Genomic DNA, 23,223 nt, shown 5'->3' on the forward strand with positions numbered 1-23,223 from the left:
ATAATTAGGGAATATTGGAACAAATTTGGTGGAAGTTTATACCATTAATCTTGGCATTTCCTGTGATATGCCTCTAAGCTTACATAGCCCTAGGTTGACAATTAAGTATTGTTGACACCCAACGTTTTGGCGCCGTTTCCGAGGAGGCATTTAAGATTGGTAAGAAATTTTTGGTTTTCTTTTCTCTGCAATAGGGGTAAGTCTGTTATTATTTTTTCTGCACTGTGCTTCTATTGTTTGAAGGATTTCTTAGTGCTGATATTTTTATTTGAAGCATTTGATTTGAGATTTTTTGTAATTTTAAAGGTTATGTGTTACACTAAAAAATGTCACCATGGATATTTACAGTTGGTATGGCTCTATCAACAGTCATACTACCCTCTTAAGCAAGTCTTATGCCTCTGCTATTCATGTCAAACTCCAAGAAAGAGAGAAAGTCTTTATAAATATGTTTATCTTTGGGTACGCAGGTTCTCTCAAACCTTGCCTGCGGGTACGCACCTATTGTTCATAAGGTTTGCGTCCAAGGACGCTCTGTACCTAAAGGGGCAGGTGCGTCCCTCTGAAAAGGTTAAAATGCGCAAGTTTTATCTTCAAAAACTTACTTGTGGTCATTTCTAGAGCATTCTAGAAGGTTGTTTGACGTGTATTGAGCGCCTCCAGATGGTTCATGCACTCCTACCAAAGAGGAACTTATCCCATCAATAAGGGAGTGATCCCATCCAAAGAGGGGACTATCCCATTGATGGTGGACCTGATTAACTTCCTCTTGAGCACTATAAAAAGAGGCATTGAGCCAGAAGGAAGAAGGTTGAAAGCTATAGATTTCTAAGGGTAAATGCTGCAGGAATTAGGACTCCCATTTAGAAGCTTGTGAGGAGAGATTGTCATCTTTACTTGTTCTATTTGGAGGTGGGTGAGCTTTGTCAAAGTAGAGGAAGACTCTTGTGGACCCTGGAAGGAGCTTGCACAACACCAAGGCTCAGGTTGTAATGGTTCCTTTTGATTACCTTTAATGCAAATTGGTCCATTCTTCTCAATAACTTGTTGTTAATGGGTTATTTCATGTACTCCTTGGTCTATGTGTTGAATATGCTTTGTTTTATGTTATAATCAGGTGCTATTTAATTGTTTGACTGTTGGTGATTACAGGTTTTGGAGAAAAGGAGGAGCTCATCCAGATCAACAAAGCTTGGACTTCTACAACAGCGTTTGGACAAAGGTAAGAACGAAACACTTGATTTCTCATATCATAATGTATGTTTAGAGAAGGATAGCTCCAGTTTGTTTTGTTTGTCATTAGAATGTCTTAGACTTCTAGGAAGGTCAGTTGTGTCCGCACCCTTGACTAATTCCGTGTGACAAATTGGCGACTCCGCTGGGGATTCCATTGGTGAGAAAAGTCTTTTCCTTTGTGTGAACTTTGCTGTGAGAAAATTGGTTTATTTTTCTGGTTTTGGCTCTGTGATTCTGTCTCTGGGTGGGTTAGCTTAGGATTAGTTTAATTTTGGTTTTTCTTGAGTTTTTCAGTAGGAAGCACCCTCTGAGTGCTGCACAGTGCGTCCCTGGACACACTTTTGCTGTGTGCACAGAGCGGGCCCGCACCTGTGCTAATGGGTTGCCTGCGTCCCCTGCCAAAATTTGAGAAAATTCCATTTTTTGAAATTTTTGCTCTTAGATTTTGTTTTTTCTTAGTTTTTACTGCCCAGATTCATTAGTCTCTTGTCAAAGATCTTCACCTAATCTTGTTTCATCAGCATTCCTACTCTAAGCTTTCATCAATTGGGTGTTTTGAGTCCCTTTTTTGAGAAATTCTTGATTTGATTTCCTTTGGTCATTACTTGGAGGTTTGTCTCAGTCTTTTCACAGTTTTGCATCTTTTTGCTTCTGTTTTTGCAAAAAAAAATTCCCCCTCATTCGCCGGGGGGGGCTAAATTGTGTATGAGTGTTAATCGCCTTTGAGTGTTTTTATTTTTTGATCTTTGGAACTCTCACCCAATTTTCTCGACTTGCACTTGATTGGTTCTTAGATCACATTAGAATCATCTTGTGTTTGAGAATTCTCTTGCATAGATCACATTTACATAATTAGAATTCTCATTTTCAGAATATTAATGAAAAATGTGCATAGATTACATTTGCATACTTTTCAAGTGAATTGTGCATAGATTACAATTGCATAGTTTACATTCTGAAAAAATCAATTGTAGATTTAGATCAGCTTTCTTTGATTTGAATTTACACAGAAATAAAATAAAAAAATGGTTTGGAATTGATTTGCATTAGTTCTTCTTAATGAAATTAGTGCATTAGAGAATTTGTTACATTTTCTCTTAGTGATCAATTTTTTGCATTGTTGGAAGTGAATGGAAACTCTCTCCTTACTTTAGTTAGGATTCATCGAATTGAAAAGATTACATTATCATATTCGATTGCATTCAGTTGAGTTGGGTCATAACACCATTGGTTTTGTATCCATCTACCCATTTGAGTAATAACAGCCTTAATAACACAGCGCTTAATTAAAATTCATCTAGTAATTTTTACATTTCTAGGGCTCTGAAGCACCAACATAGCTTAGGCTAGTGTCTTGGAGTAGGTGAGTACTTAACTCTCCAAGACAGTAAAACCAAACAAGTAGCTGATCTTGTGATAGAATCAAATCCAATTGTTACATTTACACTCTGGGAAAGCTCCTCTTAAAGGAGAAGCACGAGCTCGTGTCCGAACCAGTGAGGGGATCCATCCTCCCTCGTTAGGAATGACGCCAGACAGTACGTATTACAAACGGTAAACCTCGGATTAACCATTGTCGAGGAGCCAGGGGTCACTTATCGGTAAACCTTGGATTACTGTCAAGGAGCCGGTAAGGGGATTGAGCTTGCTACTCTGCCCTTGCGTGCTGTCGGAGTTTAGACTGTTCCCCCAGGTGTACTTGTTGCCGTTGGTAACCTTAGTGACCATAATCTTTAGGATTCTACCCAAGGTGATGGTGGAGGGAAGATCCCACTGTACCTGGAGCAGACGTCGGCTATACTCACTTGGATTTTCTGGGGGGTTCACTTCACTCGAGACGGTTAAAGTGGAGGAACTTGGTCCAGTCTATTCATTAAGCAGGTTGTCGGGGTAACTGTTCCACCCGCCATTTCTGTACTGAATTCTACGAGGTTGGGCTTCATCACCAACTACTGTTTTCAGTCCGGAGAGCTTACTGTTTGTGTGTGGTTTGCCTCCTAGATTTGATAGCGCGTGTTAACTTGTTTGTTTTTACTTTTAGAGACCATAGGTGTGAATTGTGAATTTTAGTTGTTAAGTGTGAATTGTGAATTGTTAATTTTAGTTTTAAATTGTTAATAAAATTCACTGAAGTTGAATATAATGGAAAATGTTCCGGAATTTATCAACCTAGGAACCCCTCCTAATGAGAATCCTAGTACTTTTCCTTACTTTGGAAATGTTGGTCCTCCTTATATGGCTACTTTGTCATTACCTGGATTTACAATAGGTTTACCGATATGGTTATTTTCAACTTCGTTGGCCCAAAGTACTCCAATTATTCCACCTCAACCGGATGCTTCACCTCAACAGAGTTCACCATCTCAACATCACCAACCTTTTGTTGACCCTTTACCTTCTCCGCCTAATTTTTCTTCCTCCATTTCTTCCTCTTCGCTTGGTAAAAGCCTTGATGCTAGTAACCAGGAGGCTAAGAAGAAGAAGAAAGGGAAGAAGAAGAAGAAGAAGAAGAAGCAAGATAAGAAAGAAGTCAACCAACCAACCATGGCTGTAAGTGTTAGTTGTGTTGAGGAAAATTCCGACATGCATCGTAAACCTAAATACCCTTGCAAGCTTTGTAAGGGTGACCACTTCCTTGTCAATTGTCCTGGTATTCCAAAGGTCTTGGAAGTATGGTCAGAAAAATCTCATCAACTTTCCGTTGATCCATCAACCAGTGATAGTCAGGTTCCTGGGAAAAAGGGTAAAGTTAGGTTTCCTTGTAAGTTATGCAAAGGGAGTCATCAAACTCACATTTGCCCTCACATGGATGAAGCCTCAACATTGTTGGAAAAACTTATTGTTCCACAGCAAGAATTTGCAACTGGTTACCGTAAACTTTCTCCCAACCTGCCGTCAACTGACGGAGTGATTGATATAAATTCAAGTACAGTCGATCACACTCTCCCATTGGAGAGTGAAACTCATGTCACTCAGGTTGATGATCCGTTAGTTGATCAAGTGGTCGATTTAATTTCACATTCGGTCGCTCCCACTTTCCCTTTAGAAAGTGAACTTCATACTGCTCAGGTTCTTCTTGTTACATCAGATTCTTCTACGCCGGAGGGCATTTCACCTGTTTCTACAGAACCCCCTCCAAGTACTGAGGTCTTTTCCTTTGATTGGAATAGACTGACAGAACCTCGTCTTCCTTCCTCCATCCCTTTCCAAATCATTGTTAAGGCTGGTAGTAGGGACATACATCGTACTCAGGTAGATGAAGGTGCTTCTGTTAGCATTTTATCCTCAACTGTTTGGAAAGCTTTGGGTTCCCCTCAGCTTGCGCCTATTACGCAGAATTTGAAAGCTTTTAACAGAACCATTAGTGAACCTTTAGGGATCCTTCCTAAGTTTTCTATTACCTTGGAAGGTAAAACTGTCTGTATTGATCTTATGGTAGTTCGAGGTCCCTTGGATTTCAATTTACTCCTTGGGCGAGACTATGTTTATGCAATGAAAGCTGTCGTATCGACACTCTTTCGCATGATGTCTTTCCCTCACAATGGCAGTATTGTGACTGTAGACCAGCTTTCGTTCCTTAGTCTTGTTTCAACTACCAATAATATGACATCCCTAAATGTTCCTGATTCTAAGATGGTATCTACCCTGCCACGGGTTAATTATGTGGCAACTGATCCCATGTTTTCAGTTACCGATGTAAGTGAGCCTTTCACTGTTGATTTAGATCCGGTAATTGACATGGAAAACTCTATGGGATTACTTGAACATGATGTTCTTATCCCTTTTGAGTCCCTTGACATGTGTCCTTTCCAAAGAACTATTCTTCCTTCTGATGAAGACCTCTTGGAAGCCATGATCAAGGTGTGTCCATTGACATGTCTTTCTTCCAGTTGGGAGCCATGATCAAGGCTGTGAGGATAGTTTTTTCTTGTATCAACCTCGTTAAAAAATGAAACAAGGAGTACGAGGATAGTTTGTTCCTGTCTCAACCTCATTAAAAAATGAAACTGGAAGTACGAGGAAAGTTCCTTTTACTGTGTCAACCTCGTTAAAAAATGAAGCAGTGTGTATGAGCATAGTTCCTTGTCTTGTGTCAAGCTCATTTAAAAATGAAACAAGGAGTTGCGAGGATAGTTTTTCCTTGTATCAACCTCGTTAAAAAATGAAACAAGGAGTGCGAGGACAGTTCCTTTTCCTGTGCCAACCTCGTTAAAAAATGAAACAGGTGTTCGCGAGGATAGTTTTTTCTTGTATCAACCTCGTTAAAAAATGAAACAAGGAGTGCGAGGACAGTTCCTTTTCCTGTGCCAACCTCGTTAAAAAATGAAACAGGTGTTCGCGAGGATAGTTTTTTCTTGTATCAACCTCATTAAAAAATGAAACTGGATGTAGCGAGGATAGTTCCTTTTACTGTGTCAACCTCGTTAAAAAATGAATCAGTGTGTGTGAGGAAAGTTCCTTTTACTGTGTCAACCTCGTTAAAAAATGAATCAGTGAGTACGAGGATAGTTTTTTCCTGTATCAACCTCGTTAAAAAATGAAACAGGCTAGCATGAGGATAGTTTTTTCCTGTATTAACCTCGTTAAAAAATGAAACAGGCTAGAATGAGGATAGTTCTTTTACTGAGTCAACCTCATTAAAAAATGAATCAGCTAGATTTTAGGATATGTAGGTAGATTGTAGAAAGTAGGGTTGTGAGGATAGTTCCTGTTACTGAGTCAACCTCGTTAAAAAATGAATCAGGTATGAGGATAGTTCCTGTTACTGAGTCAACCTCGTTAAAAAATGAATCAGGTATGAGGATAGTTCTTTTCTTGTGTCAACCTCCTTAAAAATGAAACAACTCCCTTTTCAAGTTAAATATTGAAAATAAACCTTCATTCCATCCATCTTGTTGAATGCAATGAAGCCTGGGGGGCATGTACCTCGCTTTGCATCATTGTGCTGGGGGCATGCGAACTTTTTGAGCATATTTCCTTGTCTTGTGTCAAGCTCGTTAAAAAATGAAACAAGAGTAGTTATGAGCATAGTTCCTTGTCTTGTGTCAAGCTCGTTAAAAAAATGAAACAAGGGTAGGTTAAATAGGTAGATTGTAGAGTGTAGTCATGAGCATAGTTCCTTGTCTTGTGTCAAGCTCATTAAAAAATGAATCAAGGATTTTAGAGCATAGTTCCTTGTCTTGTGTCAAGCTCGTTTAAAAATGAATCAAGGTTTTTAGAGTTTTCGTTAGGTAGATTTGAGAGTAGTTATGAGCATAGTTCCTTATCTTGTGTCAAGCTCATTTAAAAAATGAAACAAGGGTTTTGAGGATAGTTCTTTTCCTGTGTCAACCTTGCTAAAAAATGAAACAACTCCCTTTTCAAGTCGAATCTTTACAAGATCTTGAAAGTAAAGCTTCATTCCATCCAACTGGTTGAATGAAATGAAGCTTGGGGGGGCATGTACCTTGATTTGTGTCATTATGCTGGGGGCATGTGAACTTATAATAAGCATAGTTTTTCGTTTCAAGCTTGCGTAAACATGAAACTGAATCCGAGCATAGTTCTTTTCCTGTGTCAAGCTCGTTAAAAAACGAAACAAATCCTCCCCTAATTGAGTCGAGAGTTTGACTAGATCTTAAATGTTAAGTTGTCTATTTAGGTTAGTTATTTCAGTTTTTTAAGTTTTAGGTCGAGTCTTTCAAATGATCTCGTAACTCAACCTTCATTTCATCCAAATGAAGCTGGGGGGCATGTGCTCTAGCAGTTACGCTTAGGGGCATCAAGCACAGTTTTCTCTCTGTTTCAAGTTGTGTAAAAATGAAATTACTCTGAAGCATAGTTTTTCTCTGTTTCAAGCTTTTGTAAAAATGAAACCTATCTCGAGTCAATTTTAGTTATTTTCAAGACTCGTTAAACTCATGAAAATCCCGAGATTATTTTGCTATCTTTCATTCTCGTAAAACAAATGAAAATGCCGAGTTCTTTCCGTCTTTTCCTGCTCGTAAATTAAATTGAAAGTCGGACATATGAGTACATTTTTATCCCTTTTTCGAACTCATTAAAACTTACGAAAAAGTGAAAACCATGAGTACATTTTTATCATTTTTTCGAACTCGTTAAAACTTACGAAAAAGTGAAACCTCAGAGTCATCTTTTAAGCCCTTTTCTGACTCCTAAAAATGAAAAGATTGCCGAGCGTTTCTTTTACACTCGTTAAAATGGAATTAAAAGACGTGTCCTTGATCGCTTTTTACTTTTCAGGTCAATGACACTAACTATGAAAGTACTCCTTGGTCGCAAGATCAAGCGGTTCCCCCAAGTATTATTTTATACTTTTTCGGGCTTGAGGGACACAAATTTACGAAAAAGTTCAACTTGGAGTTTCCTTAAGTTTTTCAGACTCTCTAAAATTGAAAAACGCCGAGTTTCTCCTATACTGGGCTCGTTAAACATTTCACAGTAAAGGACCTATTCAATTACAAACAGGAACGAACCACTCCTTCCTAGGGTTCGAATCAAAACTGGGTTGGACTCATCCGAAGGATGAGCTTTTAATCAAGCATATGTTATCCTCCTCAAGCTTGTTAAAAATAAAGAGGTACTTGCCAGAAATGGCGGGGGAAAAGAGAGAAGAATGAGCCTATTTGTTACCTTTTGTCTCAAAAGAAACTTTATTACCACTCTTGGACACGACACTTTTCATTCACCTGGGTTGGGAAATCTTTTACCTCACAGTCAATCAAACCACTTTTGAAAGTCTTTAATCGGGTTCCGGGGATTAACTTTGAGTTATTTAGCACCAAACCATCTGTCGTGTCGTTATGTGTTCAAGAGGTCTGCAAACAAAACTTTCATCTGCAAAATACTTGTCATCCATTTGACCATCCCTGAGTCAGTCCTTAAAGCAATATTTCTTCAACTTGAACAATGATTTCGTGTTGTGGGCTTGCCTACAACGATTCTCTTTCTATCGACATCAGCACATTATCTAGAGAGATGACTTAGAAATCGTCAGTGCCTTGAAGTCTGCATGCATCAATGGCAGGTTTCTCGCCTTTGACGTCAGTTTACATCATTGACTTTCGATCGAAGGATTCCGTGAAATGTTCGACATCAACTCATTCATTCACATCTCATGGATTGTACTGGGTACTTTGAGAACCATTGACATTACTGGTGGTCTCTCTCACGCTTGTTAACAGTTTACATCATCAACTGGTAATCAAGTGGTTTCTACCATGTTCGACATCGACTCATTTATTCGCATGGCTAGAATCGTACCAATTCGAGAAGTAGGAATGAAGACCCTGGATCGAATCTTTACCATCCAGGATGTGAGGAGTTTTGTATTCATTATCTAAGTAGACTAACCATAAACAGATGGCTGCGTCCATACTGTGTCTACAAAAGTCTATGATTATGATGTACTGCAAAATCATTTATGTATCAGAGTAGTTAGTCTGTTAGTTAAAATTTTAATCTGAGTATGGGAATGCCTACCTCAGTGATGATATAATCTTATACATGTATTTTGTGTTTAAAATTGCAGGTTCTGACCAGGTTCTCCACGAGATAATCCTCGAAATGATAAAGTGCTTCACCCTTCCTAGATAATACAAAACCCTAATCTATTCAGGCTTCGCACTTTAGGGGGCAATCTGTTACACTAAAAAATGTCACCATGGCTATTTACAGTTGGTATGGCTCTATCAACAGTCATAATACCCTCTTAAGCAATTCTTATGCCTCTGCTATTCATGTCAAACTCCAAGAAAGAGAGAAAGTCTTTATAAATATGTTTATCTCTGGGTACGCAGGTTCTCTCAAACCTTGCCTGCGGGTACGCACCTATTGTTCATAAGGTCTGCGTCCAAGGACGCTCTGTACCTAAAGGGGCAGGTGCGTCCCTCTGAAAAGGTTAAAATGCGCAAGTTTTATCTTCAAAAACTTACTTGTGGTCATTTCTAGAGCATTCTAGAAGGTTGTTTGACGTGTATTGAGCGCCTCCAGATGGTTCATGCACTCCTACCAAAGAGGAACTTATCCCATCAATAAGGGAGTGATCCCATCCAAAGAGGGGACTATCCCATTGATGGTGGACCTGATTAACTTCCTCTTGAGCACTATAAAAAGAGGCATTGAGCCAGAAGGAAGAAGGTTGAAAGCTATAGATTTCTAAGGGTAAATGCTGCAGGAATTAGGACTCCCATTTAGAAGCTTGTGAGGAGAGATTGTCATTTTTACTTGTTCTATTTGGAGGTGGGTGAGCTTTGTCAAAGTAGAGGAAGACTCTTGTGGACCCTGGAAGGAGCTTGCACAACACCAAGGCTCAGGTTGTAATGGTTCCTTTTGATTACCTTTAATGCAAATTGGTCCATTCTTCTCAATAACTTGTTGTTAATGGGTTATTTCATGTACTCGTTGGTCTATGTGTTGAATATGCTTTTTTTTTATGTTATAATCAGGTGCTATTTAATTGTTTCACTGTTGGTGATTACAGGTTTTGGAGAAAAGGAGGAGCTCATCCAGATCAACAAAGCTTGGACTTCTACAACAGCGTTTGGACAAAGGTAAGAACGAAACACTTGATTTCTCATATCATAATGTATGTTTAGAGAAGGATAGCTCCAGTTTGTTTTGTTTGTCATTAGAATGTCTTAGACTTCTAGGAAGGTCAGTTGTGTCCGCACACTTGACTGATTCCGTGTGACATTATGTCATTCTTTGGTTATCATTTTAAGATGAATTCTAAAATGGGTAGCGGTCCGAAGCCCAACAAGGACCGAAGAAACATAGATAAATCCAAAAAAAATTCTCACATTAGGCCTTCTTTTGCAGGAGGAAAGTCCAAACATACATAAACTCATCACGTAGGAATTGTTCACTTGGATTCTGGAAACAGTCGTTTAGGTGTGACACAAACCAAAAAGGGGAAGAAGGAAACTAGTGGTAATCGAAAGACTAATTTGATCCATAGTCAACCTTCTCCTTTTGTTGAGAGTGGTTCGATTAGAGGTACAAAAATGGCAGATCATGAGGACCATGCTGAGGGGACTTGCAAGAATCAGGTAAATGAGGAAAAATCCACCTTTGGGTTTCCAACCATGAATTCAGAGATGACTGCACAAATGAAGAACATTCTACCATTGTCCCTTCCTCATTTCCATGGTAAGGTGCATGAGGATCCAGATTCTTTCTTGTTTGAATTTGATATACTATGTAGGAGCTATGATTACTTTACAAATGCTCAGAAATTAAAACTATTCCCCGCGACTCTCAAGGACTTAGCCTTGTGCTGGTTCATGGGACTAGGAGGAAATACTATAATTTCTTGGGACCAAATGAAGAGAGTTTTTTTGACCAAATATCAGGAATATTGCAAAACTAGAGAAATGCAAGACAAGATCTTTACTATTGTGCAAGGTTATGATGAGACCTTGGAAGATTATTTAGAGATATTTTTATATATCCTCCAAAGTTCAAAACATAAATTTGACATAAGTACTATTAGAACCTTGTTCTTACATGGGCTTACTAAAGATTCTAGACATAATTTGAATTTGTTAGGACAAGGGGATATTGCTCAAAAAGCTTTTGATCAAATTTGTGACTTGTGCAAGAAGTTCTCACATAATCAATCTAGATCCAGTAGAGGAAGTCGAAGTAGAAATAATAAACTTGGATCTATAGATGTTATGATCATTGGTTTGGAAAATAAAATGGACAACATGAAAATTGAAATTATGAATATTGTTAGCAAACAAATAGACTATTTGAAATTTCAGCAGAAATTGGTAGAAGAACAAGAGTCGTTGTCTATTTATTTTCCAAAGTGTAGGAAAAAAACAACTTTTAAGAGAGTGTCCTGCTAATGTTAAGAGTGATAATAAATGTGTAATTTTTGTAGGAAAACATGCTACCGAGGAATTCCCATCTATACCAGGATTGAAAGAAGCATTTGAAGGAGAAGATTATGAACTTAAGCCATTGTATGCTATGGGAGCGCGGAAAAATTGGCCTCGGGTAGGCACATGTACAATTCCTGAACCTTCACCACATTTTTATGGTTATAATGCACCACCATATTCCTATCATAACACTAATCACTCTCAACCTTGGAAGTAGGGTAACAATTTTCAATATGGACAACCTCCTCAATGCTGGCAAAAAGGATGGAGAGGGTAGAACGATTCACATTATTCCCATCCTGCATCGATTCCATCATATCCTCCTACACATGCACCCTACTGCATGTCACAATCATCCTTGCCTACCTTACCTCAGCAATGTCAATCAAACCCACCATTACCTTTACCACCACCTTTTCAACCACCCCAACTTCCTTCTCTATCAGTACCAAATCCTAATAATAAAGAGGTAAAATTGATTCACTCTATTGGACCGTTCCCTTCTCCTACTTATCAAACCTTGCTGGTTGGGATTCATGAGTTTCAATTGACATCGGGAAGGGTAGTAAAACCAGATTAAAAAATAAAATAAAAATGAAAATAAATAAATAAATCCCACGGTGATTATCAAGGAGAAAAATGAGGAAGAAACTCCTGATTATTTGAAAGAAGATGTCACCATTTAGCCCATTCCCACATGATCAGAGTTACCATCTTCTTCAAACCGGCCTCCCTATCCAGAGAGTCTAGTTATGGAGAAGAATGACCCCGAGTCTAGTTTGGATTCTGAGCTTAGGAATATTTGCATAAAGGTCCCTTTGCTTCAAGCTATTAAAGAGATCCCATATGTACAAAAATAATTAGGGAAATTTATCTTAAGAAGCCAGGAAGGAAGAGATTAAAACCCAGGACCATTCAATTTGTTGGCAAAGCAACCAATTTAATGACAAGATGTGCAAAAATGGAGAAATATATCGATCCTAGAAACCCAATCAATTTTGTTCAGATAGGTGATATCCTTGACCCCAATGTGTTAATAGACCTAGGGTCGGCCATCAATGTTATGACCAAGCAAACCATGGATCAACTTGGGTTGGTCCATATTCGTCCTACCCCTATTGTGCTTGAACTTGCAGATAGATCTAAAATCAAGCCAAAAGGTGTGTTGGATGATGTGGTTGTTTCAATTGATTCTTGGGAATACCCCACAGATTTTATTGTGCTTCAGCCAAAAAATCTTGTTGGTGGACATCCCTTGATTTTGGGGCGACCATGGCTTGCCACAGTTGATGCTTATATTGGATGTCGCTCTGGTGATATGTATATTTCCCATGGAGATGCTAGGAACAAATTCACCTTGTATCCACCTGCTAGATCCATTCAGGAGCTATGAGATACCTTATGGCTAGATTATAGCAGTAGTGATGAGGAGACTCTATCTATTTCTTTGATCTGTCATCATACTGTGTCTACCCAGGAGGGTGAGTTACAGGACTTCTTGAACAATCTAGATACAATGCAGAATTTTTGACATGCTTCGTCAAATCTTTAGTCTAGATTTTCAAGAAAGTTACATTTATCAACCTCCCTCATCATAGACCCTAGCATCATCTTCCTATACTCTTGATTCTGAAACCACTCTTGTTGAGATTATTCCAGGCAAATATTTACACATCATCTCAGACCTAGATTCATCCCAATAAGAGCAGATTGTTAGTTTGTTGCCAGACCATCTTGATGCCTTTGCATGGAGTTACGAAGACATGAAAGGCATACCTCCTAAAACTTATACTCACCATATTTATATTCAGGAAGGAGCCCGATCTACTCGACAACCCCAAAGGCACATGAACTTTGCGCTAAGAGAACTTGTGAAAGAAGAATTACAAAAACTTTTTGACGCTAATTTCATTTGTCCTATATCTAATAGCCAATGGTTCTCTCCATTGGTGATTAAGTCCCAAAAAAAAATTGTAGATTTAGCTTTTGCATTGATTACATAGAATTGTTTAAATCCAATCTCAAGGACTATTTTACCCTTCCTTTCATTGATCAAGTGCTAGATACCCTTTCCCATAAAAAGTATTTTTCATTTTTAGATGGCTTCAACGGATATAACCAAATCCAAATCACACTCGAGAATCAAGATAATAACACCTTCACATGCCCATGGGGGACATTCACTTACCGAGTGCTTCCCTTTGGGCTATGTAATGCCCTAGCGACCTTTCAAAGGGTAGTGTTGCCTATTTTTTCTAATCTCAAGTGTGTAGAAATTTATATGGACAATTTTTCAGTATTTGGTAACTCATTCCAAGAAGCCCTCAAAAACTTAGAAAAAGTGATTTTTCGTTGCCAAGAATCCCACCTTGCTTTGAGTGATAAAAAATGCAGATTGATGTGCAAAGAAGGAGTAGTTCTTGGTCATTTGATTTCTGACAAAGGTATCCAGGTAGACCCAGCTAAAATAGAAGTTATTTTGCGTCTTCCTACACCCAAAACACAAAGGGAAGTGAGAGGATTCCTAGGACATGTGGCCTATTACCAGAGATTCATTAAGAAATTTTCTAGAATAGCTAACCCCCTTTTCTGATTGTTAGCTAAGGATAGTGAGTTCTCTTGGTCCACAGCTTGCCAATAGTCTTTTGAGACATTAAAGGAAAAATTAGTACAGGCACCAATTTTGAGAGGGCCTAACTGGTCCCTTCCATTTCATATTTCCTCTAATGCCTCAGATACTGCTATTGGCACAACTTTAGGATAGGAAGAGAACCAGCAGTCCTATGCTATTTACTTCATCAGTAAAAACTTGTCACCTACCGAGCTGAATTACACAGTAACTGAGAAGGAGTTTTTAGTCGTGATTTTTGCTATTAATAAATTCAGACACTATATTACAGGATATGAATTTTTTGTACATACTGATCATTCTGCTATAAAATATTTGATGAATAAACCATTGACTAGTGGTAGAGTGACCAGGTGGTTACTTTTGTTATAGGAATTTAATGTTACCATTATTGATAGACCAAGAAAATCTAATGTTGTAGCTGATTATCTTTCTAGATTGAATAATCCTGGTGAAGTAATTCTTGTTGATGATGATTTCCCTGATGAACATATTTTTGTTGTGTCAACAAAATCCCTATGGTTTGCTGACATAGCTAATTATTTAGTCACCAAAAAAACACCACCTCACTTATCCACTCGTGAAAAGCGGAATATCATACAGAAAAGTGCTTCATATTCTTGGATCCAAGGGGACCTCTTTTACACTGGACCAAATCTCATTATTCGTAGATGTGTAAGAGAGGAAGAAGTGTTTGACATTCTGAAATCTTCCCATGATGAACCTTGTGGGGGCCATTTCACTGACAAGAGAAATGCATATAATATTTTATGAGTTGGCTATTTTTGGCCTTCCTTGTTTAAGGATGCCAAACAATATGTCAAGTGATGTGATAGTTGTCAGCGAATGGGTCAGCCTATCCAAGCCAATGAAATGCATTTATGTCCTCAGGTTATGATTGAGCCCTTTGAAAAATGGGCTATTGATTTTGTAGGACCTATAAATCCAACATATTTGAATAAAAATCATATCTTGGTTTGTACAGATTTTGTTACAAAATGGGTAGAGGCTAAAGTTGTTTCTTTCGCTATTGAAAAAGTTGTTGTTGAATTTTTGTTTAATGAAATTTTTACTAGATTTGGTGTTCCTAGAGAGATTTTTACTGATAATGGACTATAGTTTGTTTCTAATATGGTTCAGGGTGTTATGGATCAATACAAAATTTGGCACAGGAAATCTACACCATATCACTCGCAAGAAAATGGCCAGGTAGAGTCTACCAACAAGGTGATTGAACCCATCCTTACCAAAACAACAAAATTGCATAGAAAGGCCAACAAGTTTCCTAAAACCTTATGGGCTTATCGAACCACCTAGAGGAATAGTACGGGGCACACACCATATGAGCTGGTATACAGGAAACAACTCATTTTGTTGATTGAGTTCCAGATAAAAACTTTTTGAATTTTAGTCCAATTAAGATTAGACCTCTCAAAATCATAGTAGCAATGTTTATTGCATTTAAATGAGTTAGATGAATTCTGAAGAGATGTTCAACAGAATGTGTTAGTGCAACAATAGCACGGGAAGTGGCATGACAAGTTGATCAGAAAGAAGCAGTTCCAACCAGGTGATTGGGTACTCCTTTATGACTCTAAATTTAAACATTTTAAAGGAAAATTCCATACACGTTGGATGGGACCTTATGAAGTGATTAAAGTTTATGAAAATGGGGCAGTAGAAGTTAAAACTATTGATGGGCGAGAACTAGTATTCCTTGTGAATGGGCATAGAATTAAAGTGTATTTTCAGCCCCTCACAAAGGAAGATTTTATGCAGCAAGTACAACAACAATCTGAACTAAAGATGGTAGGTGGTTGTGCCAACCTATTGCAAATTTAATTCTTCCTTTTCCATAAATAAAATAAAATAAAAATAAAATCCAAAAAAATGACAAAAATTAAAAAGAAAAAATGTGTTTGCATGTGGTTGTGAAAATCAGTTTACTGACATGATCACAAAAGGATCAGCCTAAAAACCAGCATGCTGGCAAGAGGATCGATTTTTAATAAAATGGGAATGTTTCTTGATCTTCATATATGTTAATTGTCACCGAGAAGAAGTAGGTTTTTAAGTTTCTTTAGGAATTGATCCCTTATCCAAGTTTGGGATAGCTGGCATGGAAAATCTTATGCAAACAACACTCAATTCCCACTGCGGTTATTCTAGTTCGGCACTATTTGACAGAATTTGAGGTGAAATTCTACCCCCCTTTTATTCCTTTTTTGAAAATTTCCCTCTACAATTCTTCTTTTTTGTCCTATTGAGATTGACCATCCCTTTCTTCAAAAGAAATTTTCCCTATCCGATTTCATTTTTTCCCTCTTTTCCCTGGAAATTTTTTCCTATCCCCTCTCCTTATGTCCCTCTTGGATTGGTCTCACTCTTGAAATCCCTAATGATTTCCTTCCCATTCTGAAAATTCACCCTTGTCCTACTTCTTTCTTCCCTCATGAACGTGATTGCAAGATCTGATGAAGTATCAAAGAATTCATGGATCATATCAGAAAGAGCATGATAATACCAGGAGCTGGCGAATAAAACTCCTTTGAAACTCTACAAACTTTTCAGATTCAGCTTTTATATTATATTTTTATTAGAGACCTTTTTCAGATATGCCGCAACACTTTTGAGTGCATGAACAACAATGTTCCCTAGTACAGGAATGTGTATCTCAGTGCAGGGACCTCAGAATTCTTGGTATAGGAATATGTGTTGCTGTGCACTCCTGAGTGCAGGAATCACAAGACTCCTTGGTACAAGAATACTTGTTGCAATCCTGGAATGCATGCTCAGAACAAAAATATGGTACAAGAACATGGATTTTTTCAGTACAGGAACCTTGTTGTAGGCATAAATGGATGCATTATTTTGAATCATAACATGCAATGATGTTTTCTACATTCGATTAGACTTTTGTTTTATCATTACTTAATAGGAAAGACATTTTTAAAGTACAAAGGAATTTTAGATATTAAATCTTACCTTAATCTAAGTATTGTATACACCCTATGCGAAATCATGATGTGATTAGGGATATGTGTGAAATATTTTCATAATCTAACGTTCACCCCTAAACCTATCAATAATTAATGATCAACCTGATACCATATGATACCTTGTGTTTTTTTGATAACAAAATCCTTCCTATGACCGCCGCCTTTACCAATCATCATTACCCTATGTACGTCAGGATCATGCCCGCATTTGCAGCCTTTTCAAGATTGAATTTTTCATAATGAAGGCATGACCATTGAAGAGCGTTGATATAGGAGCATGCAATTAATTTGGTAATCGTGAACTCCCTCAGACATATTCTAAAATTTCTTGTTTGGTACTCTTCAGGATCGTAAAGAAACCAGTGTAATTTTGAGCAGTTATGGCACCTGTTCGGATAGAACCTTGGTCCGTAAAGGAGCTGGAGTGGATGGTCAAGTATAAGGACAATTTATCTTTGTTATAGGAATTGGGATTTCTCCCCTTCCTACTCAAATTTGATGGTTATGACTCAACTATCACGCTCGAATTTTCTCGCACTTTCAATGGGAGCACAGCCAGAGTAGGGTCCTTGGAATTCGAGGTGACCGAACAGTCCATCTCACAAGCTACGGGGTTAGAAGCTATAGGAGAGAAATGGTTTAAAAAGGGAAAGCTCGAGAAGGGAGCCTGGCACCAGTTTGTGATTGACAAGAATCAAAAGGTGGACTGGAAGGTTGGCTTGCAAAGGAATGTGATGGTAGAAAAATGGAAGCATCTATTGTACATCTTGCAGAAATTCCTCACCTACGAGGGGAGGTATTCATTAACCTTCTTGTACCATATTCGGTTGTTACTTCATTTCGAATTGGGTAAGTTGATCAACTTCCCCTATTTCATGTTGAAAAGTTTAGAGAAGATGTCGAAAAGCATTCAAAAGAGTCAAGAAAGTCAAGTCGGGCTTAAATTGTGCCATTACGGTTTGATTGCAATTCTAATTAAAAAAGAGTTAGAAGGAAAGGAGATGACTTGGGAGGAGTTTCTGAAATCATTTCAAGGAGAGGGTACAGTGAAGAAATTGGGGAAGAATGGAAAAGTTACTAAGGAGAAACCTGAATAGAAAAGGAAGTTATTAACCCCACAAACTAGTAAGGCCTCGAAGACTAAAGTAAAGAAAACCCAGTCCAAGAAGCCGGTGCTTGAGGAAGAGTAGGAACTTATAACTGAAACCCCTGGCCCTTCAAGGAGACTGACTAGGAGCTCTGTGAAGAAAATATGTGCATCCTCAAAAGGAGGCCATGTTGTATCAACCTCTCCAATAAACATTGATGATTCGGAGGAATATGCCCCCTCTGCAGATAACCCCTAGTCTAATTCACCAATTGAAGATAATCTCTCTCTTCTAGCAGATGTCACAGTCCATTCTGTGTTTAGTACAGGTTATGTGGAAGAGGAAGATAACACTCCTTTGGCAACCTTAATTGAGAAAGTAAAGAAAAGGAAAACATCTAATATACATAGTGCAAGTGCAGGAAAGGAGCCAATAGTGGATCAGACTGAGGGTATTATTCCTTAGAGTTTCGAAACACAATGTGAGATTTCCCTCGATGACACTGGTACTTGTCATGAGTCAGTTTCTGAAGGGATTCTGACACAGGAAGAACCCAATAGGGAAGACCCTGCTTTCTATATGCACATCCAGGTCGAAGAATTGAAACAACAAATTTATGGACTTGAAGTGCTAAACCAGGCTATGAAAGATCAAAACACAATGGTGCAGAGCAAGAATGTTGAATTGATGGAAGAGGTGCGAGAGAGGAAGCGGTAGGAAAAGGTATGGAAATTTCGAGCATCTAAGTGCTACATTCACCTTAAGATTAAAGGGAGCCCTCCATGCTGGTTTTTTTGCAGAAGGTAAGGTTGTGTGAGGACACACAATGAAATGGGGATGGGAGGATGTTGGTCATCAGAATTTCCTTATTTTTAACCTCCATTTTACCCAAAACACACTACCTAAGCCCTCTGTTTTACCCTTGGAACCTATTTATTCCTGCACTTCTTCTAACCCTTGCACTTATTCCTGCACTTCTTTCATGATTTTCGTTATTAAGGGTTATATGAACTTAATTACTAATTAAAAATATTAAATAGCCTATTTTCCTTTGCAACTTACATATTTTCTTTCCTAAGGTATTTTGATAGAGAGAAAGTATTAATCGTTGTGTAAGATGGGGTTGGTGCAGGAACATTCTTGTACCGTCTATGTTCTTGTACCCACGGTAGCTGGCAGCATCAACACGGTTCACCGCCAAAGGCCACTACAACTTAGAAATCTGCACACATTCCTTGCCAAAAGATCAACAACACTTTGTTGGGCAGCATTGGGGGAAATACAAGATATGGAGGCTAGGGTTTCGACCAAATACCCCTGATTTAGTCTTTTTGTCAAACAGTTGAAATCCTAGTATTATACTTTTTTTTTACTTCTATTTCGGCTATAAGTCAAATGATGTATATTTAATAGGGTTTCTAGTAGAACTAGGTAGTGATACTCTAGAGAATTTTTGGCTTATACTGTAATTTTTTTGTTTCCATACTTCTGGGCTAGATCTAGCAATCCACAACGTACATTTGCAATCACTGAGATTGATACAAGGAGTTATGCCAGTTATTCATTTCATGTTCTAATATTTTATGTGATGCACTATTCAAGAATTTGATTTTCCAGATCTCGTAAAAGGGAAATGAGCTGGTTGGCTAGGGCCTAGCCAACCTAGCTCGGTCTCCCTCTTTCGTAAGGTGTGTTAGATATATTTCCTTATGTAGGGTTGGAGCAAGAAGTATTTCATCTTTTTATGTAGCTAACATATCTTTGTCTTCTTCGTAAACCATGTGACTTAGATCCAAGGTGTGAAGGTGTGGGTGTGTTCATTTACTGAAGGTTCTAGTAGCATTTCTTTCCTTTGATGTGTATTTTTCTTTCTACAAAGGGTGTGTTTCATTTTACTTGCACCAGTGTGTTTTAATTCTACAAGTGAGGGTTTCTTCCGCAAGGGTGTTTATTTCTGCAAGTGGATCTATTTTCTTTATGCAAGTGCATTTCATTTCTGAGTGTGCAAGTGTGTTCTCTTTAAATTGGGGTTAATTTATTTATATTTCCCTGAGAGTTAACGAAATGTTTTCCACATTATGAGGATTTGTGACTATGCTTATTTTCTTGTGGGAATAGTTCAATTTAAGACTAGAATTTAGTGAAGGAACCTTTGAATTGAAACCTCTATTCGGTAAAAGTGTGATTTGGTTAATATCACAACAATCATCTAGGAAATAAGGGGTGCTTTGTATTTAGAGTAGATCATTTTCACATGAAGAATATTTTTGTTGCAGTAGATATTTCCTTTGACTTTTGAAGTTATTTTCACTTTCGAATGAATGATTAGATAAGGAGTATTTTGATTATATGCAATTATTTCCTCTACTCTGGTTTGCCTTGCAAATTAATTTCTAGTTAGCACACTTTACATTTTATGCAAGTGGTTTGGAAGCTCAGTATAGGAATACTGATTGCTTAGTACAAGAATCTCTGTTTCAGTACAGGAATCAATACCCTAGTATAGGAACAGAGTACCCTGGTACAGGAACCCATAATTCTTATATGGAAGAAAAAATACTTAGTGCAGGAACAGAACATACTTCCTACAACAGGAACATTGTTTTAGTACATGAATATCATTCCAGTGAAAGAACTCTGTTCCAGTACAAGAACGTTGTTATGGTGCAGGAACAATGATTCAGACAAGAAGGAAAACTTGTAACAAAGACAAATGCACTTCACAACCTAATTATTTTTATGTCTTATGACTACACTGACATTTAGTCTCAGATATCTTCTTTTCTTCTTTCATTGATCAGGATTTTTTATGTTGATTTGAATTTCCTTTCATTGAATTTTTGCAAATTATTTCCCTTTTGATTCTAGTGCCAGAATTATTTTGGTATTATTTTCTTTGTAATTCTTTGATTCTGCAAATATAATTAGGGAAGATAGGAACATATTTGGTGAAAGTTTATACCATTAATCTTGGCATTTCTTGTGCTATGCCTCTAATCTTACGTAGCCCCAAGTTGACAATTAAGTGTTGAAGGAGTTTGTTGACATGCAACTCCGGCACCCAACACATAGTCTACAATAGCTATTGTATTTTACCATACGTTTAATGCTTAGAAAGAAAGATAAAATTTACATCTTAAAATCATCTGATGGTCAGACATCATCAAAGCATTACAACTCACTCTGAATCCTTGCTTTAGGAGATCATTAATTCTTGGTCAATATGTATTTCATTATTTCTAATGTGCCAACAAGACTTTATGAATACTACTGAAGGTGAAATTGTAAAACTGCTCTTATTGATAATTGCTACTGTAGTCTACCAGAATAATGAGACGATGGAGCTAATTCTGAATTAATGTCTTTGATGTCATTCCACAAAACAAATTTGATCTTCTTCCTTGCAAAAAGGAGTGCCACTATACTTGATAGTGGATAATGATGATAAAGTAGGTGTTGACACACATTCAATTTTTCAAGGTAAATATTATTACTGCCATGCAGACCTTGTTGTAATTATAGTTGTTACAATCATTACTACTAGAGCCTCAAATTAGGACTAAATATTGAAATCATCTTTATTTGTTTGCAAGAGTTGAATACTTCACAACAAGTCATAAACACTAGCTAACTAATTAAAGTTTTCTTGTATGCCTCCACAAATGATCATCATGAGATGAGGCCTAGATCCACTATAGTTGCTTCAAAGATAAGGAAACCATAATTTACATTTTTCATGTTCATAACTTCGATTGTCAATAAGACTGTAACAATCTCATTTATATACAGGGTTTGCATAATTTTGAATAGACCATAAGAAACTTTGAGTTGCCATTCATAGAGTATTTCCTCACATAGCTGTCCTGGAGTCATAAACAATAGTGAGGTTTATAGTTCAAATCTTCAAAATTTCAGGAAGATTAATTTTATTAAGATCTTTTCCTATTGAAATAATCATGGCTCTGCCACTTCAAGGTTCTTCTAAGGATTAATTCCATTACAAGAATCAAATGCTTTCATTGTTTGATCATGTCATTGTAGAGTGTGAAAGTCTTAAATTTCACCCATAAATGAATATGATCAGTATTCACTTCTCTATATTATTCACAAATGAGTTGTATGCTAATGTATAAAAATGAATGATGATCTTAGAGGATAGATATCATACGTAATTTGAGCTTAACACATAGGGGTACTTTATGCACTACTCAAAGAGGTCAAAAAACTAGGCCTAAGGTGACTATAATAAAAGAGGTTGAAATTCTTGCTGAGATAGTTAACGAGCAGAGGAGGAGATTAGCTCAAATATGTTGGACACCTAATCCTCTAAGGATTGGTGTGCAATGTAAACAGTCAAAGGGAGTCCAAGCGACCACTTGGTATATGGAAACCAAGGATCATCTAAACGTATTATAAAAGTATATCATGTGAATAATAGATGTAATTCAATGCTTATCCTTCATATTCTACATTCACCATGTATGTGTTTAACATAGTATCAGAGTGGGAAAATTTCGGCCCTACTCTAATTTGAGCCACTTGTTTTGTGGACTCTCTAAATGTCAGTTTTTCCTTCCTTGTTTTTCAAGTTGCAGACCTACATTATACTGTTTCAAAATTTGTGAGATTCTACACCTACACCACTCTGAGGAATCGATCAATTTTGTCTCTCTCAAATTTTTCACTTCGATCCTGCATTCATTCAACAATTGTTTCTCTGTCCTTCTGCTATATATCTCTACCTTTCACATTGTTTGTTGGTTTCCTGCCATAAATAGCTGTTTGTCTCTGCAATATTCGTTGATTGTACTGTGCATAAAAATGTCCCTCGTATGGATAAAAAATTGTATTGAGATCACGCGCTTGGACTGAGGATCCCTCCCACTAATTTGCGCGCGCTTGGAACCCTGCATCGCGGCTGCCTGGGCCTCGACCTCTTGCCACAGCCCCTCCGGATCCTCCATTGGAGGGGGATGATCCACAAAGAGCTTTTTCAGAACTTGTGAAATCTCTTCCACCACATTGCCCTCGTCCAACTCTATCTAAATTTTTCAAAAAGCTGGATGTGCTTCAAGAAGTTCAGTTACCTCCAGCCCTTCCCCGCATGGCTACACTGTCCCTTGCAGAAAAAGGTCTCATTAGTCAATTTACAGGTATGTGGCCATCCCCAAAAACTGTGAAAGATGGGTTGAAAGGAATTGGGCCGACAAAATTGAAGGGAAAATCTCTATTAGGTTTTCTGCGAAAGGGTATTTTACCTTTCAATTTGAATTCAAAGAGGGTAAGGACTTAATATTCAGAAACGGGCCCTATTTCATGGATTCTAAGGGCTTGTATCTCAACAAATGGACCCCAAATTTTGACCCTGAACTGGATGTCCC

Source organism: Pinus tabuliformis, chromosome 1_2 (genome assembly GCF_031772625.1).
Source record: "Pinus tabuliformis cultivar Carrire ecotype Pingquan chromosome 1_2, CPIR1, whole genome shotgun sequence".
NCBI classification, from domain to species: domain Eukaryota; kingdom Viridiplantae; phylum Streptophyta; class Pinopsida; order Pinales; family Pinaceae; genus Pinus; species Pinus tabuliformis.